Raw genomic sequence first — 20,394 nt, 5'->3', positions numbered from 1 at the left:
AAAGAAAAATCTCATATTTTTTTAACATATTCTTATCAGGAAGAAGTCCTACATTAGTTAACATGAAACATTCACAATTGTCTTTACACATTTATGATTATAAATATAAAAGAACAAGAAATTTTGAAATACAAGAAATTAAGTTTTAATACCTTAAGGTATTATTTGTTGGGCAACATGAAAGTTTTCTTTTGCGATATTTGTAATTAAGACTTGAAATATTTTTAGTTACTCCTTTGTAAAAGAAATAACAATTAACATAATTACATAAATAAATAGTATAAAAGTTAATAAATGTAATTAATTAAGTCGATAAAAGTTTTTCAGTAACAGAATATTTTAAAAATATTTCTTAATATAAATTTAACACAACAAAATCAGAAAGAAATTAAAATAAATATAAAAAAAAAATATGGTACTTGCAATAATAATTAACAATATTACTTTCAATGGCGAAAGAAAAATTAATTTTACGTAATATAAAACTAAGTATTGTAGTCTTAACCCACCGGGTTGGTCTAGTGGTTAACACGTCTTCCCAAATCAGCTGATTTGGAAGTCGAGAGTTACAGCGTTCAAGTCCTAGTAAAGCCAGTTATTTTTACATGGATTTGAATACTAGATCGTGGATACCGGTGTTCTTAGGTGGTTGGGTTTCAATTAACCACACATCTCAGGAATGGTCGAACTGAAGAATGTACAAGACTACACTTCATCTACACTCATTACATATCATCCTTTGAAGAATTATCTAAACGGTAGTTACCGGAGGCTAAACAGGAAAAAGAAAAAAGTATTGTAGTCTTAATGAAAAATTTTTACACAATATTTCCAAATAAGGATTTATAGCATTACAGAACATTTAATAATGAAACAAAACATATATTAAGATTTTTTAAATTTTATTTCAACACTGATTTTCTGCATTAATTTTAATAATTATTTACTAATAATTTTATATTTAATTAATTTCCTAATGTTTTTGCGTACGATTATGTTAGGTCATCAGGAATGAGGCTGTATAAAAATTCAGGCAGGTATTTAAAAAAAATAGAAATATAGACAATCATGAATTATATATTAATTAGATATTTACAATATCTAATCAGTAAAACCGTTTTACATCCTAATGCTCCTGGTTTCTTATACAAAGAACCAGGAGTTTCTTTTCTTTTATATAGAAAAACATAACTTTATTGAAATTTTTGATGGTACTTCACCAGACTCATCTTACACAGCCAACACGGGTCTCATGTCTTTTGTTTAGTCGCTGCTGCTGTCTTTTCATATATTTTGATACAGCGATAATTCATTATAGCAAATATTTAAATGCAGGTTCATTATAACAAATTAGTTTAATATTAATTTGTAATGATGAATAAGAATTGCGTAATTAATTCCAATTGAAAAAAATCATATGTACATATATAGCATTAACTGTCTTCAAACCCATTATAATCTGATAATAATCAATAACTTACAGAATCAAACAATGATATATGGTATGTCAAGGGCATTATAGAAAACATTTCTGCGCATTTCCTCATATATGGCATTATATTAACTTCTCCTCTCTGCTAACTTTTATTACAGGAGAAACATTCTATGAATATTAAATGTATAATATATTGTAAGACTTTTTACAATAACAAAATATATCACGGAGCAGCATGAAAAATACAGTAACACCAGAATTATTAATAATTACGATCATTTTCAAATTATAGAGAATAAATCTTTTCAAACCCAATTATCAGCACCTTTTTGTGGAGTTCCTACTCCATCCATTCAAAAGTAAAATGGGATAGTCATTTTGAATGGCTTGGAATCTGATTTTTTCTTCGTGAAAACAGAGAAAAAAAGGGTAGGATTCATTCATGTGTTGCTGATTGCAATAAATTTGTTGTTCAGAACAATTACTATTAATAAGTATGTACAAAACAATGAAAAAGAAAACTTTATGCTTATCTACAACTCATAATTTCAAGGATAGGGAAAATTAAATCAAATAAACAATGGTAATTTTGTAAATGTTTTAATGAACTTAAAAAAAAACTGAAACAATTATGTATACATGTATAGTAGGAGAACAGTCCACCAGCAGGTATAGGCGATATCATTAAATTTTTTTTATTTAATTTAATATGAACTAAAATACTATGCTATATAATTTCTAATCAACAATCAGTTCAAATATCACATTACATTATTTAAAAAATAATGTTGAAATTAGTATATGAAATAATGTCCTAATTATTTAGTAGGTTTTTATTCAATATTGAAGTACCTGTGCCCTGAAATATTTTTGGTAAAATTCTAAATAAAGTTAAAAAAATAAGAAATAAAAATTTGTTATAATAACTTTATCGATAAATATTTTTATTTGTTTTCTTTTTTCTTATAATTAAAATTATCATTATAGAATTTTTTTAAATTCCTAATATATTTAGTTATTGTAAGTCACACATTCTTATTATTAATGAAATTAACAGTCATAATAAATTCATATCAATAAACAAACAAATTATAAGTTCATATTAAATACACTAATATTGACAATACAAAACACTAATTTACTTTATAAACAAAAATAATTACTAAAAAAGTAATGTAAAATGATATGTAGGTTACTCTTATAAGAGAACAATTGATAATAAATACGAGGGTTATTTTTTTCAAGGTCCGATCAGTCACAAAATTAAAACCACAGTGAAAATAAAAATTTTTTATTTGTAACAAGTACTTACATAGTCACCACTCTGATTTAGACATTTGTCGTAGCGCTGGTACCAACTTTCCAATACCCTCCTCATAGAACGGAGCCGCCTGTTTTCAGCCATGTTTCTACGCTGGTCTGCAGCTCGATGTCTGTACCAAAATGCTGTCCTCCTAGCCAGCGTTTCATGTGAGCAAAGAGGTGAAAATCAGATGGAGCCAAGTCTGGGCTGTATGGTGGGTTATCAAACACTTCCCGACGAAAACACTGCAATAGCTTCTTTGTTACAGCTGAGCATTGTCATGGAGAAAGATAATGCCTGATGACAAAATTCCTCTCCGCTTATTATGAATTGCCCTTCGTAGACGTTGAAGAGTCACACAGTATGAGGCTGCAGTGATGGTCGTGCCACGTTCCATGAATTCCACGAAGAGAACTTCATTCCAGTCCCAGAACACAGTAGTCATACACTTTCTGTTGGAGAAGGTTCGCTTGAACTTCTTTGGTTTACTGGGAGAATGAGAATGCATCCACTGTTTGGATTGTCCTTTTGTTTCTTAAGTTTCAAAATGGACCCGTGTCTCGTCCCCTGTGACAATTTTGTTCAAAAAATCCTCTCCTTCATTGCAGAAGCGCTGGAGAAACATTAGGGAGGCGTCCATTCTCATTGTTTTGCGATGGTCGGACAGCATCTTGGGAACCCATCTCGCACACAGTTTGCGGTACTGAAGTGTCTCACTGACAATGGTGTAGAGAACTGACCTTGAAATTTCAGGAAACAAATCAATCGATACAGAAATTGTGAACCGACGATTTTCTCGAATTGCCTCATCCACTCGCTCAACGAGATCGGTTGACACTTGCTTCCTTCCCTGATCATGAACCACCTGTATCATGAACATCTGTATGTCCTGCTTTAAAGTTCCTGCACCATTGTTGCACTTTGCTGTCACTCATTTAAGTTTCACCGTACACATTACTTATTCGTCTACGAATTTCAGCTACATTACACTCCTCAGCCTGAAGAAATCGAATTACCGCACTCACTTCACACTTGGTGGGAGATGCTATTGTTGTAGATATGTTTACATGCTAGCTGTGTGTTCAGAACTAAACAAAGTGACGCGGTGTGATTGAAGGCCATACTAGAGATGCTGCGCAACAGTTCATCCAATTTTGCGCAAGTTTTTATTTCACGACCGATCGGACCTTGAAAAAAAAATAACCCTCGTAATTTACAAAACAAAAAGTAAAATGTAATTTAAGATATATAAATGTCAATACATTATATTGTAAAAATACTTTAAATACGATATACAAATGTACATATCCACTACAAAAAAATTAGTGCACAGTTTTAAATATAATGGAAACTGCTATAATGTCCCTCATCGATATCAAATTTGAACTACAGATATGTTTTAATAAAAAATTTCTGCTGTTAAATAAATTCTTATTGAAATAAAGAATATAGACTAAAATGGAAACAAAATATATTGAAAAATAAGTTTAAACCTTAAAAAAATTTTCATTCTAGGCATAGTGGAAATTGATATTCTTTAAACACCTTAAAATTAAGTTAAAAAATATGTATTTATTTAAATAAAAATATTTAAAATAATGCCATAGAAATTTGCTATTTAAAAATTTTCAATAATTTGGATTGCTTACCAAGAAGTGAATTTAAAAAAAAATACATCTTTCCGTCTCTATTATAAATAAATAATTATGTCCACTGCAATAAATACAAGTATAATTACGTTCTGTCGTCTACAGATACTGATTCAAACTTAAAAAATTAATCATTTTAAAGCAATTTTTTCATCATAAAACAGAATTTGAAAGTATCTTCATTATATTAAATTTGTAGAAAATTAGTACTAGCCAAAAAGACAATATATTTTAAATAAATTAATAAAGTTTTTAAAATAAAATTTAATTTAGCCCTGTATTATTTTATGTGAACATATTTTTATAACTGCCATGGAAAACCAGCAAATGAAGTATAAAAATTTATATATGTTCACTGGTAAACAAATTATAAAAAAAAAAAAATTTAATTTAATTATAAAACTTACCTAATCTTTAAAGATTTGCAAATAGATTCTGACAAAATTTCCTGATCAAAACTGTGCTAAAGAATGGGGAGTCCAAGTATAATTACAATTTTTGGTTGTTTTAGTAAGAAGTATGTATATAAAGATATTTAACAGAGTTAAAAACTGGAGAGGAAATTACTAGAAAAGGAATAAATTCAATCAAGTAGTTTAACAGGTACAATGCATCAACATTATATTATATTAATGCCTGTCATAATAGAATAAGAAGCAACTATTAGTAATACTGATTTGGAAAGTGGATTCTTTCTAAACTTTGCTGTTTGCAGATCAAAAAGTTATCACTTAAAACACAAAGGATGAATAATCATCATTGTATAAATTAAGTGGATCAGAGGAGGCATACACATGAAGGTATGAGAAGAAAAAACAAAAGTTACTCTATTTTATAGAACTATAACAGTAACTAATGTACATTCGACATTATGTCTATAACTGATGTACATTGTCAGCCGATCATTAGAATGCACAAATAATTCATAGTATTTTTTTTGTGATAATCTTAATACTATTTTAATAAATACACGACATTGCAGTATATGAGAAAGAATCATCGTATTAATACTTCCATTACATTAATTTCTAATAGTGATCTATAAAAAAGTTTTTCTCAAAAAAATATTTAAAATAAAATATAGAATTAGTACTAAAAGAAGGAAGATATTTATTATCTACCTGATAAATCTGACAATGAACACAGTTCGTTTGACAACTTATTTGTCAGTTGTTATTTGTTACTCTTGTTTCAGAATTAACCCCAACTTTGCAATTGTTTAATTTATAACTGAGGTATTTACATGACCCGTTTCCTTATATATTGCACATATGTGTGTTTGTATGCATTGTATTTCATTGTTTTAATGAAGATACAGATATCTGCCCTTTGGCTTGCAGCATGATGGAGTGTGGGGTGAGGTATTTTTATTTTAAAATACTACTAGTATAGCAACAGTGTGATGTTACATTTCTCTTTTTTTTGGATATGCCTGCAACTGCTCAGTCTTCAGATTAAAGACTAATCATTTTGAGATTGAAGAAAAACAGGTAAACTACAACTGCACCTACAGTTTTTCTAATTTACCATACCTTAAATAAATATGTAAATAACCTTGAAGGTTGTATTTAGGCTATCCAATTTAAAGAAGTTACTTATAAATTTTAAGTAGCATCGTTATAATGTCATACAAATTATAAAAATTGAAGTTTAATGTTAATAAAGCAACTTACACTTCATTATTTTAGACAACTGTCTACAATATACTTATGCTTCATTGTAGACAACTGTCTACAATATACTTATGCTTCATTATTGTAGACAACTGTCTACAATATTGAAGCATAAGTAATAAGTTGGTAAGATGCGTACTAAACTTATCAGATAAAACTGTATTCAGTAAAAAAAAAAACATTAGCAGAGTTTGATACAGTAGTAGTAGTTGCAACAGAATCAGGGAATACTGCTGCGGTTATTGAAAATGCAGCCACAAGCACAGCCACTGAACCTAACGATTCTGACATTCTAAGTAAAAATTATAAAATAAATGTGTTATGATTATTAATGTAGTCCAGCATAATGAAACGATGAAAAATAAAAATTATAAATATGGCTTTTTTTTATTCATATCCTTGACAATCTAAACTAATATAATAAAAAAATCCCTTTCGGCATGCCGGAACACGGAGGTAGATTTGACTAGTGCAAAGTAGGGGATAAAAAAATTTCTACCTTAAAGTTAAAAAAAACTTCAAAGTTACTCAATACAACAATGATTGCATGTGAAAAAAAGTTTCACATGTTTAGCATACGACAAGCCCCATCTTACAATTCCAGCAAGATCCCTTTGGAACAACATCCCTTTCAGTTTGGCCATCCCTTGCCGTAAGGGTTGATCATATCAAAAATTGTTTCAGACAAAAGTTTTAGGTAATGTTTAGAGGAATAACGACCACTTTAAACTGATTCGATACTGTGCCTATTAAGGGAGATACGATTTTTTTGTCTTTGAAACCCCATTTTTTCCATCCCCCTGGACAAATAGTCGGGGATATCAAAAAACTTTACGTAGATAAGTTTTACGCTCTTATCCAAAGAATAGTAGGAAATTTAAACAAATTTGATATTTTACTTAATAAGAAAGTTATAGCAATATCATTTTTTTCTTCTAAAAAGCCCCACCCATTTCCATTTCCATGGTCTGATTTTGCTCATTAACAAACCTGACCAAGATTTTGGGTTGTTATATTTTATGTATCAATTTGAAAGTGATTGGTGCAAAATTTCAGAAGTTATCATGTTCACAGAAAGTGAAATATATACGACAAAAGTATAAACAGTTTACCACTAAGTGTACAGAATTTAATAATGCTTCTTACCTTATGCTTATTGGTTTTTCGTAACAGTGCTTTCAAGGATTTCCCTCATCATCAGTTAAACTTTTTATTTTAAAAAGTCACACATTAAAATCAAAAAATTAAAAACAAAATTTATGTAGCCTAGCCATACATACAGTACTGTTCTCAATTTTTTTTTTTTTAATTTTATAATATTTAATATTTATAACTACATATTTTTACATGTTTACAATTTTATTTTGAATTTAATGTGCGATTGTTTAAAAGAAAAAGTTTAACTGATGATGAAGGGAACCCTTGAAAGCGCTATTATGAAAAACAATAAGCATAAGGTAGAAGCATTATTGAATTCTGTACTCTTGGTGGTAAATGTCATTTATACTTTTGTCTTTGTTGTAATTAGTACAGGATGGAATATGGACAAATACAATAACAAAAGAATTGATTTTGCTATGTATATAAACTTTTGACTTTGGTTTTGAAGTGTGGGGGATGTGAAACACGAAGACATCAAAATTTTCCGTAACTCGAATCATCGTACCCAGTACAATAGGTAGCTTTCTTATGAAATCTACCTAAAAATTCAGATAATAAGACTTTTTCTAACTACTACTTGACCCATTCAAACAATATTAGACTATTTTTGAATAGTGTTGTATTCTAATGTTACATGAATATTAGACCTTGATCATTTTGTATTGAACTTAATCTGAACTCTAAACAAAATTTAATTAATAAAGTGAAAATTGAAATAAAGAAAAAATAGATTATTGACCAAAATGATTATGCAAGGTCTAGCAAGTACAAAAAAAATCTTACTGTTATTAAACTTATCAACTTCAAATTTTTCCTACACTTAATTTGCTCCTTTTTACAACTTTTAAATCAGCTGTTTTTTGATTCATCAATTTTTAAGTTTAAAAAAAAATTTTTTAATTCAAATTCAATTTTTTAATGTTTTTTGCTCATTGAAAAAAAAAAAATTAGAACTTCTTTTAAACCAATAAACAAACTGACAACCCATTGTTCTATCTGCATAATTTACAGCCAAAAACACCTGGTAAGAATTTTAACTCGATATCTTTATTGGTTATTGAGAAAATTTGTCATTTATGTGTGAAAATAAAGTTTTGAGAAAATTAAAAAAGTACATTACATACATGCAACTAACCATATTTTTAGATTTAAAGGTAAATGTTATTTCAAGTGTAAACTCTTGTGCTTACAAACCTGTCTTTACAGAGTTTACACTTGAAATAACAAAGGAAAATTTCTCAACTCGACAAAGAAATATTTTTGAACTAAAAAAGTTGCAAAAAACAAAATTACAAAAAAATTGACAAATTCTTCCAATGACAAACATTTCTTCAAAAAATTATAAATTTTCTAGCCCTCACATTTTCATTAATAAGGTCTTAAATTAGAGGTAAAATATTACGCAATATTACTTTATAAAAGGGTGTTCGCTTGTAAAGTCATTATTTTTCATATTGTTACGAGTTTTGCGAAATGGTCATCATTCTGTAAGGGAAAATTAATAAAAAAATCATTTCAATATAATGTTTCATCTAAAATCAAGGAACCTTAACACATTATATAAGAATTAGAATATTTGTATGACCACAAATAAACAAAATGAAAAAGAAGTAATAGAACAGGACATTAATTTGCTCCATCAAATAGAAAATAAACTCTTTTATTTAATGAACAGAGTAATTAAAAATGGGGTTTACTGTTGAGATGTAGTAGATGGAGCTCTAGCATGATGTGACTACTCTTTACAAAAGTTAGTAGTTTAATGCAAGTCAAATAAAATTATGATTTACCACAATATTTTATCAAAAACTTCAAGTTTCAAATACAAAATTATTTAAACCATTAAAACTAAACGTAACAATGGAAATTAAGAAAACAGACAAATCAGCAATTTAAACAACACTCAAAAAAATGTGTTTTCATTTCATCACTCAAAAAAATATAAGATAACATTCATTAGCGGAAATCAAATAAAATAAAAAATATGATCATATGACTGATTAAAAATCTATACAATTGATCAACAGGAAAAATGAGAATACAAACTGAAAATATTTTAAACAACACAAGGTGTAAGGCAAGGATGCGCACTGTTATCAGTGCTTTTTAACTTAGCCGTATATTATGAATTAGAATAAGAATTGAATGTCTTGTTAAGGTATGGCAGTTAAAAGCGCTTTCTTATAGATCACTTCTGCCTCCACGGTCGCTTTGTTCAGTTGGCTTTCTCCACTCATTACGGCAACACTCACATTATTAAATTATTCACACATAGCAATTCTTTAACATGTTGTAAAGAATCTTTAAGTGTACATTTATAATTTATCTAAACGATTTTAATGGCTATCATCAGACAATATAATATATTTTTTCAAGTTTTTACATTTTTGTGAATGTGTAATTAATCATGTCCACAAATTGATGTTACCAGTAGAGTGAATAAATTAAGTAAAATAATTTTTTAATTATTTGTTTGTTTACAATTCAATAATTCTTTAGTACATCAAACACCATTAACAATTTCAATCCTTGAATGATTCAAGGAAGGTGCTAACCATTTTTGGTCCTCCAAACCAGATACTAAATGTAGAACCTAATAAGACTAATAGGAGATTGTGTTAATCTTTGTACATGCGAGCATTAGACAATAGCTATGTAATTGGATGTCAGACTCAACAATGTCGAGTGTCAGCAGTTTATTTAAAATCTCGTAACATCCCTGCACTATCTTCTATTAACATACTGGTGAACAAGTATTATCAAGCATTGTAGCTGCTGAAGTCTTGTTTTGCTGAAGTCATTAACATATCAAAAATTATACACCTCAGTATAGATCACTGTTCAACTGTATACCTGCATGGTTCTCCATGACACTGATAGTGTCTAAAATTAAAAAACAGTGAACATAGAATGTACAAAAAACTCTGCGTGATATTCAGTCATACATTACCAGTGTTTTGAAAGCAAATGAAAATAATATTTTTAAAAGAAGATAAATTTCTAGTGCGAAGTGCAGAGAATGATCTCAAATATGTACCACATAAAATGGATCAAATATATAAAATCCTTTCTAATTTAAAACTGTGGCATGAGACTAGAAACAGTTTTTTTTTTTTTTTTTGTAGCGTGAAAAAGCTTTTGCGTTATCGCCTGGAACAAATATATTACAGAGGCATTATGCCTCTCTGATGTAGATTAACATATGTATAATATTTCTTGTTTCAAATGAATATGATATAAATATTTATATTACCAAAGATCAAGGTGAATAAGTTGCTACTTTACAGCAGCTACTATTTAATGTAATGTAGCAAGAGAAATATTTTCAAATTGTTAGAAGATACTTCTACTTATATAATAAAGAATAAATAAAATTATATTAATAACTGACATCATGTTTCCATATTTTATTACTTCTGTACTTTAGAATCCTTATTATTATAAATACTGAATCAAGTTTCCAAACAACAAAAGTATATTAAATTTAAAACACACCATAAATTAATATTTTATTTTATATCCAATATTAAATGTACTACAATACGATGATTTTAAAGGTAACTTTGGATTTCCAAATTTTACATAAAATGTGATCAAATTGTTTTACAAATTAATCAATAATATCAAATTAAGAATCTTAATAATAGGAATATACATTTCTTTACATAATTTTTTTTTTTTTTTAAATCTGAGATTCAATTGTCATATTTAGCTTCAGAAAGTTTGCTTTCATATATATGCTTCTTCAGTACTGAAATTAAAAAAAAAATTTAATTTTTAAATTAAAATTAAATTTATAATTAAATTATTTTTAATTTTTATAAGAATATACAAAACATTTAGAATATTTTTATGTGAATACCAATTTTAAGTAGTAATAAGAAATTAAATACAAGCAACGAAAAATCTATAACATGGCACTTCATGGAATGATTTTAAAAACTTGTTGAAATAAGAATTTGAATACTTAAAATAATAAACTGAATACAGATGACTGCACCGCATCGAACATATTCATTTTTGTGTATTGTTAGTAATTAATAAATAACTGTCTTGTAGTTGTTTAAATCATAACAATTCTTGCAGTTGCATTGGTAAATTAATTACTACTAAATCTCCAAGAAGGAATGTTACTAATTTGTTAAATAAACTCTATATTGGTTGCGAGAGCACTAAATTTCACAAATTTACTCAAAAAAGAAACTTACTGACCTGGAACTTCTTCAAAAGGGACACTACCATATCAATTACAAAATATTTCAGCACCTGTTTTCCTTAAAAGTTAATACAGTAGTCTATACTGTGATAGAAATTCTTTATAGAATTTACAAGAAAACCATCACAATCCCTAACCTATCACATTATGACTGTATCTCAGTTATAATAAATACTCTTTTCTTTTTATATGTGCGGACTTATACCTCATTCCTGCATTTCGATCCTAATGTCAACTTACATTTTACTCCATGATCGATTCCAACTCTGGAATAAATTGATGACTTTTTTTTCAATAAAAAAAAAGTTCAATAATAGTGTTTGTTAACTGGGTATCCCAACCCTGTAGAAGGAAGACACCACCCACCTTGCGACGTTACTGGTCGCCACACCACACCCTTCGTTCTGAGCCCTGAGAGGCTTTACTGGATGTCGTCTTTAGACCCTCTAACTGATTACACCTCAGTAATCAGTCAGGCCTCGGTCAGGATGCCACTGATGAAAAAGCCCCAAATTGAATCATAAGCAATACCAATATAACCGTGGCACGATGCCAATGAGCCTACCTCCAACCAATCCAATGCCTAGGCTGGAACCCTAGCCACCCGGGATCCTGCCGTGATCAAATACCTCGACTAAACTCCATCTGCAGACCTACAAAACCAACCGTATCTGTTGACTATGGTGTCTGAATGTGTGTGAGGGCATATTCACCCCTTTCAAAAGTAATGCACACCAGCTGTATCAAGAAGGGTGGGTGGTCATGGGTGGTTTAGTCGGTAGTGCGCAGGAACACATACACATTTAATAACATCTTGCATAACCTGTAAGTGAGCCCGACACTGCTCAGGCGCTCATAAATGGGGTTCCTCCACCTCTTTAAAAAAAAACCCCAAAACTGAAAAAAAAAACAAAGAAAATGGCTCAAAGAAAACTCAGCTACTACAGAACACTCCTCACGGATCATCCAGTTAATTTGGAGATCCAGAAAGGAAATGTATTCTCTCAAGTTACCTAATAGCTTGTGAATGTTTGACTTCGTATTGAGACAAACATACTGGACGTGCTCCACTGTATGATCAGTCCCAAAATCCGGGCATTGACTCGAATCCACCAAATGAAACCTAGCCAAACTCGCCCGAAAGGCACAATGCCCAGAGAGAAATCTTGTGATATACTGATTGGGAGAAACCCATCTAATCGCACCTACAACAGACCCTGTAGGAAATATACCATTTGTGTAGCAGCCTGTGTGGGATTCGTCCCTCCTGACCTGCCAAGACACAAGACCCCAGTCTTCCATCTCCTACTTTTATTCTGATGTCAATAGATTATTTACCTTGGAAATGCAATGTTCCTTACGCTCATTAGCCAAGATATCTTGGTTTGACTCTTGCTATAATACATACTGTTCTATAATTGCCTGTAACAGCCAGAAAGAGTCGCTGGGCCCATAGCAAAATGTCTGCATAACACCTAAAAACCAACCGGTGATTCACCCCAATCGGGATGAATGACTTGATTCCATAAAAAGCATAGGCATTTTTTGCTACATACTGTAACATTCCTTGAACCGGAAATTCTCATCAAGGTTCACACCCAGGTCTTTTGAGTCTTAACATACTGAACTGGGGAGACGAGTCATCTCAACCCTGTTATCTGAGAGAACAACACCAGTAGTAACCAAAAATGGTACTGTTTAGAAATACATTACTATAATTGCACTATTTATAAGATGTTGCCTGGCTTGTTTTAAATTTATAGAAATATTCATTTCTATTGCCACTTGACAAAAAACGCATATTAAAATTACAAATAACAATGTTTTTTCTTTAATTATGTTTTATGCTTGTCAGTGAAATAATTTCATACTTGTTTCTAGTCTTTCCTTGTGCATAACAGATAAAATTACAATATTCTGGTTTTCTAATCCTGAAGAGATTTGTATTATTTATGCCCTCTTTTTTTAAATTGATAGATTTGTGTGTGAATTTATTATAATTGATCTAACAAGAGAATAGATAAGTATGAAAGCAAAGATTAGGTATTATTATTAGTACTTTTGTAAATAATAAATTATCATGAGAAAAAGTTCATTACTAATGAAATTTTGTTGATACCGCTAAAAATTATAATGTACTATCTTGTTATAAAAACAAAATGCAATTTCACTAACCTGATTTTTTTTCAAATGAAACACTTCATTTTTCACCTCTCAATTTAAATTTTTTTCACTAAGGAGAATAATAAATAAAGTTTCTTACACCCAAGTTGCTTAAATATTGATAAATTTTTATGCCTGTAAACACAAAGAAAAGTTAAATTAGAATGATTGGACATTAAAAATAAAATAATCTTAAATGCTAAATATATTTATCTATTTTAAGCAAGCAAATTAATCCAAACGCAGATGTTATTTAACAAAAAATTAAATAGTAACTTAAGTTTTAAGTAACATTTTATAACAGAATTGAAATCACTTTAAATAAATTTACTTTTATCATCTTTTTAAGAACTGATTTACTTTACATCCAATAAGAAAATATCCCGGGGAACCTGGTGTCCTAGAGAGCCAGTGGTCTCTATGATATAGCAGTGGAAATAGCAAAAGTAGGGCGAGAATTAAGACAAACCTAAATCTGTATCAACATGTATAAAATTGCTCTATGTTGAGAATTGTTTTTCCTATTACACTACGTATGATATTTGACTGCACTTTCCCACAAACTACTAAAATGAGGAGATGAAGGAGGAATAAATGACCAACTAATTCCTTGTGATGTAGAAAAGGTTTGAATATTTGTTTTAAATTTGTCTGATCTTAAAACATAATGAAAGCTAGCAGAGTTATTAGAAAATATATTAGGTATACCTCTATGTGAAATGAATCTTTTGAAGGTGGAAAAAAATGATTGTGAAGTCAAATCAGAAACTAACTCTTAAATGAATAGCCTTAGTGGCTGCTAAACATATAAAAAGCGCTATGCAAGCCTTATTCAATGTTTTAGATCTCTGCCTGCCATGACGAATTATAATTGGGTCACTATAATCTACTGCACAAGAGAATGTTCAGGAAGGAATCACTCTATCAGGCGTTAATTGACAAAGTTGTTGAGATTGAGTTTTGCATCACATCTAAAGCAAATTAAACACATGAAAGATTGACGAAATGATTCTTTTAGCATTATTATCCAGTATCTCTGTAGCAACAAATGTGTTAATTGTACAATCCAGTGTAAGAGTCTTAAGAGTTTAGAGTTGACAATTTCAGAATGTTCACACAGATGTAAAATGATAGGATGTTTAACATGATTGTAGGAGAGAACGTTGATGTCTACCTCCTACACAGATTAGACCTAAATCATCCAAAAATGGATTTAGTGAACTAAGCTTACTTTATCAATGACCTGGTTCGTTATCTCATTGAAATACATGGATTGTGATTGACAACTCCTTAGTAGTTAAAAGTACTAAAATTACATTCAGACAGTTTAGAATTAATATGGTGAATGAATCTGAATCAGATACTAAATGTTCGTAACAAAGTATGTAAAGATGAAAATCTTTGTGTTCAATCATATACAAGATTAGATATACATGAAGTTAATATAGTTTTACGCCTTTCTAATAAGCATTCAGCATTTAAATTATCATCATTAAACGTAATATTACAATCAGTTGGCTAATGAGAAGAAGATTGTAATAGCCAAGGAAGATCACACCACCACAGTGATATATCAAGTAACCTGCTTGGTGAAAAAGCTCTAGACAATATGTCTGCTGGATTATCAGAGAATTTGATACCAGTTGGTAATGGAAGTATTTTGTTGAATGTCAGAAACTATTACCTATAAATACTTCCCAATTTGAAGAATGTCCATGAATACAACAAAGTGCTATGATGGAATCATAGTATTATGGAATCATGGTGGAATTATGATGGAATCATGGAGTATTACATGGTTGGAGTTAAAAGTGCGTATATAAATATAACAACCATAGTCATTATAGAGGCATCAGAAAATCCATATAATTTAATAGAATGAATTTTACTATTTTTATTAAACTTAACGGATCTACTTATCTTAAATGACTCAATTAGATGTAATTGATTATACAGTGAAAATCATTGTATCAATGGTTTGGGTAACTGCATAAACTGTTTGACCTTATTATTATAATCATACAATGAGTCCTAGAGGATCACAGACACCTGCTTGTGTCTGTGATTTCTATTGAGAAAACAAAATTTTTCTCAATAGAAATAAACCTATGTCACTGTTAAACACCACACTTTTAAGTTATAGAATAACCTCAAGTTCTGGCATAATCAGTGACAACAAAATGGATAAAATACAAAGGTAGTGGAGGTTATATATAAAATTTGTATTTTAGGATGAATAGAAATCTCAAGGAAGTGAGATAGAGTTTGTGTAAACAGTTTTTCATAAGGTAAATGCCTGATTTTTAATTTAATATTTTTTTTTTTAAATATTGAATGGGCTTAATAAAAAGGCTGCCATATTATAAAAAAAATAAAAACATGCATAAATATACAATACAATCCTAATAATCACATTATAAAATATATTAGGAATAATAATAACAATAAAAATGATAGATAGGATTTAAGGGGAATGTATATAATGAAATGTAATAAGATTTATATCGGTAAAACTAACAATCTTTTTAAAAATAATTGTGGAACGATAAATGCTTAGAGAAACAGAAAGAGAGGTTGTTATTTGGGTTGTACAATACATATATTATAAAAAACATCTATAAAAAAATACAAGATGAATTGAATCTCCAATTTTTTCTAAAGTTTGTTAAAACATTTTACGGGAAATAATGGTTGTTTTTAGTAAAAATTCAATTTTAAAATAAGTAAAAACAAAAATAATTAAATTTAAGAGAAAGTAAGTTCAATTACAAAAGTATATGATACGAGAGAATGTGATGGGAAAAACAAGCTGAGAAATTTAGGGAATTACTAGTATGGAAAAGTTGGAAAGAGAGAATTTGTAGAAGCAGATAATTTGAAGTGATCGGAGAAAATGATAAGACTGTACGAATAATGGTGGCAAGAATACAAGCAAAAGAAAAACTCAGGAGATGATGGATAATTAAGATGCAGAAGAATGTATGCAAGAAATGTGAGGTGGTGAGTAACAAAGAGGAATGGAAGCAGGAGACATTAAAATGGGGAGATACGTAATTCAACATCTAATCCATGACCTGGAATAAAGGATTAACATGAAGAAGAAAGGGCATAGTAAAATATTAGTAGCTATTTAATAACACTAACAAATATATGTCGCTTTTTTTTAAATTTAAATAAGTTAAAAAAGTAAGACATAAAACGTTGTTTTCTATAATCAAAACAACTTCCTAATTAATTGGAAAATCATTTAAACAAAAAAAAATCATTTAGAAAAGTAAATTCCATCAGTCTTCTAAAATATGTTTATGATTAGAGAATTGATAAAATAAAAAATTAAGAGAATTTAAGGAAATTTCAAGAAACAAGCTAACAAATATATTTGCGTAAACAGTATATAACAACAATTCTTGTTTAAATTGATTTCTAACATCATTCATGAAATTACAATGTGTCTTATATTTTCATTATTTTCTTTTTCCTTAAAGTAAAATTATTACAGAATACTCAATTGTTTTTATTAAAATAATTCATATCATGCATAAGTTGAAGAGAAAACATTGAATCCAATTTTAAAATGAAGTTGAAGAAAGAAATCAGATACACTAGAATGAAAAAAATATTGGGAAGAAAGAAAAACAAAACATCAGAAAAATAAACTGTTAATTGCAAGCTTATGCGTAGTCAAAAGAAACTGTAATGGATTAAAAAAACACTTTTCATTGCAATTAAGGGGCAAAGGTTTCAAAAAATGAATGCAATGTGGAGGTTTGAAAGTAGATCATATTTATAAAATTTCCTAACCAAACAACCAACAAGTTGAGAAAATTATTTTGATATTTTCGAACAAACATGTTTATAAGAAACAGTTATATATAAAATAGAAAAGGGAGTAGCATTACTATATATTTAAAAAAAGATACGGTTATACTTAAAAAGTTATGCAAGAATTGGAAAGGATTTACAAACTGGATTTTAGAAGGATTCAAGTTGTATATACAAATAAATAAGACTGGTTTTATTTTAAATCTTAAGAGTCCCTAGACACTATCACAGAAACTTAATAATTTGGTTAAGATAGAATGGTAAATTAAGACAACTTTATTAGAAGTTGATTTAGCCTAGAACATATGCAGCCTGGCGATATAGAGCATATCTACGTTATAATAATGTAAACTTAATCCTTAGTACAAACGTCCAGTTTTACGAACTTCAGAATTTTATTCAAAAAATGCTAAGGTAAAATGCTCCGGTATTACGGATTGAGAATTCTGTTTGAAAACTGCCAACGTTCGTATGACCGGACGTATGGAAAATCGTTCATAAAATAATATCGTTTTAATTTCCTTCGAACACTATCTTATATATCAAAGAACTTACCACCAAACTCGTTAAAAGAAAAATGTAAAAAAAAAACGCTAACAGAATTATTCGACGCGGGATCTCCTATCATCAAGAGGTACACATAATTCTACATTTAATTCAACCAATAACAATAACAAAACAAAAGCTTAAAACAAACACTCCTAGAAAAACTTCACAACCCATACACAAACTTCGTAATTACAACGCCAACGCCAACAAAATACCGGCATGATGAAAGTAACATGGTACATCGCATAACTACGTTCTTAACACTTGCCAACTGCTACAACCCAAATTAAAACATCACTTCAAAAACGATCTGTTGATTAATAATTTCACACTTTTGTTTAAATTTATAAATACAATATTTTTCAAGTATATTCATTTTTTTTTTCTATTAATTATTTTTATAATCAGTAATACCACGCTTACATTGCAACAGGGTCGGCTACATTAAAACAACTCTTTTTCTCTTCTCTAAGCATTTTAATGTATCAAATTTTTTTTTTTTAAATTGTTAGTTTTACCAATATAAATCTTATTAACATTCATTACATTTAATTTTACACATTACCTCCATCATTTCTATTATTATTCCTAATATATTTTACAATATGATTATTTGCTTTTCTACTTTCCCTTCTAGATAGCTCTGTAGCTCAAGAACAGATTTTGAATTTTCTGGGCGAAAAAAATTTCGTGTTATCATCGTCCGGATATGATATATATTTTGTAAAAAATAAATTAGAATAATGGACATTTAAAAATTAAAAACCCACCAATGCAAAAATACATCTTCAACGTAAAATGCCTGTAACGCATGTTAAAAGTGAAATAAAACACAGATACATCATATTATATATTGCAATTAAAATATTACCTGCTTTGCGGTAAACGACACAAGCTGTTGAAACACACTGCATAAATTTAAATATTTGAATGTAAACGACGACCCTAAGAAATCATAAAACATAACACTTCATTATCCCCTAAAATAGTTTGCATGTTAGCTCCCTAGTTTAAACTTGGGACGCAATGATGCATAATAAATACAGTCACAAGGATGTGATGGACTGTTAGTTGGTAGTCATAGCAAGCACAAACTTGGGCATCTTTTGAGTCGTCAGATACCCATGTGTGAGCCTAGAGTGCCCTATTTGCAAATAGCAGATAATAGCCTCCTCTCGACAGTTATTTCTGCATGAGAAGTTCCTTGGTAACAGTTTTCTTAATTGGGTGAATTTTTATTGTTCATGGTAGCATTCCACTCACTTTGCCTTTCATGATAAACCATCCTATTCGGGAAACAGAGAAAATCGTTGGAAACAACGCGATTTGGTGAAAGGAAGCTGGAAACAAGCCTCCTTTGCCGCACTATCAGCGCGCTAATTGCCTTAAATCCCAATGTGGTTGGAGATCTAGTAGAAGCTCACAGTTACATTAAAGTGGTTAATTTTCGAAATAACACACTGAATCTCATAGACAACAAGATTATAAGGAGTACAAGTCATAATTGACTGTAAGGTACTCATGGAATCATGGGAGGCAAACATGTATATTCTATTGTCAATCACAAAAGCACAACCCACACAATTAACGTTTTTAGAGCCATCCGTATAAACTGTAACATCAGGATTCAGGGTATTTATATTATAAAATTTGTTTCGCAAAATAATCGGATTTGTGTTCTTTTTATTTTACTGACAAAGATCAAAACAGTAATTAACAAGAGAAGATCACCAAAGGGCATTCTTTTCTTAGAGCTGAGGAGAGACGCTGAGCTCAGATTCCTAGCAGAACAGTAGATCTAGGCTGTTCCTGTAACGATTAACATCCTGGTTTGAGAATACCACAACAAAGATTGGATGACTTAGTTGCACTTCAATGCCTACCACATAGGTGCATATTATTTACTTCCATCTATTGCAAAGAGATGGCTTAACAATATCCACCAGCAGACTTACCACGGGGCTTGACCGAAACACACCTGTGGCACAATGGATAAATGAATGATGGACTGCATCGAGCATATTTAGAGCAATGGCCCGCGTTGACAAATAAGCTACACAACCGTACTCTAAGCAGGAATGGATAGAGCTCGATTGAAGTACAACATGCTTATATGATCGGCTCCCCAACGGGTATTAGGCAAAACTTTCACCATGTCTTAACATTTTTAGCCATTCTACCTTCAGCTTCTTCAAATGTGTTACCCACATTAGCTGTTGGTCAAACCTGCTTGTATGCCTCAAATTGTTCACAATGTAATTATAGTTAAGGGTCAACATGTTCTCTCAACCGGGAAAAGTAGATTCACTTCGCTTTACTGGTGAAAACTTGAAACCAGCAGATTCACACCATAATTCTAAGCGGGTTATTGTGTTTTGTAGCAGCCTCTCACCTGTAACAATCCTTCTACATAATATGTAATT

At 29.8% G+C, this 20,394-nt stretch overlaps 1 long non-coding RNA gene across 2 annotated transcripts; it reads right to left on the bottom strand.

Moving 5' to 3' along the window:
- Positions 1-324: 324 nt before the first annotated feature.
- On the bottom strand, positions 325-18,347 carry LOC142333210 (uncharacterized). 2 transcript variants are annotated; one of them, XR_012758555.1, is made up of 3 exons: positions 17,978-18,347; positions 13,613-13,735; positions 325-772 (listed from the first exon to the last, which is right to left on the bottom strand). It is a non-coding gene; the product is annotated as an uncharacterized LOC142333210 (long non-coding RNA). The 2 variants fall into 2 exon arrangements; XR_012758554.1 differs by lacking the exon at positions 325-772 and adding an exon at positions 10,718-10,972.
- Between the last annotated feature and the right edge of the window lie 2,047 nt (positions 18,348-20,394).

Source organism: Lycorma delicatula, chromosome 12, assembly GCF_047948215.1.
Source record: "Lycorma delicatula isolate Av1 chromosome 12, ASM4794821v1, whole genome shotgun sequence".
Taxonomy (NCBI): Eukaryota; Metazoa; Arthropoda; class Insecta; order Hemiptera; family Fulgoridae; genus Lycorma; species Lycorma delicatula.
Note: the sequence above shows the minus strand (reverse complement) of the source record. Positions and strands in the feature narration are given on the sequence as shown.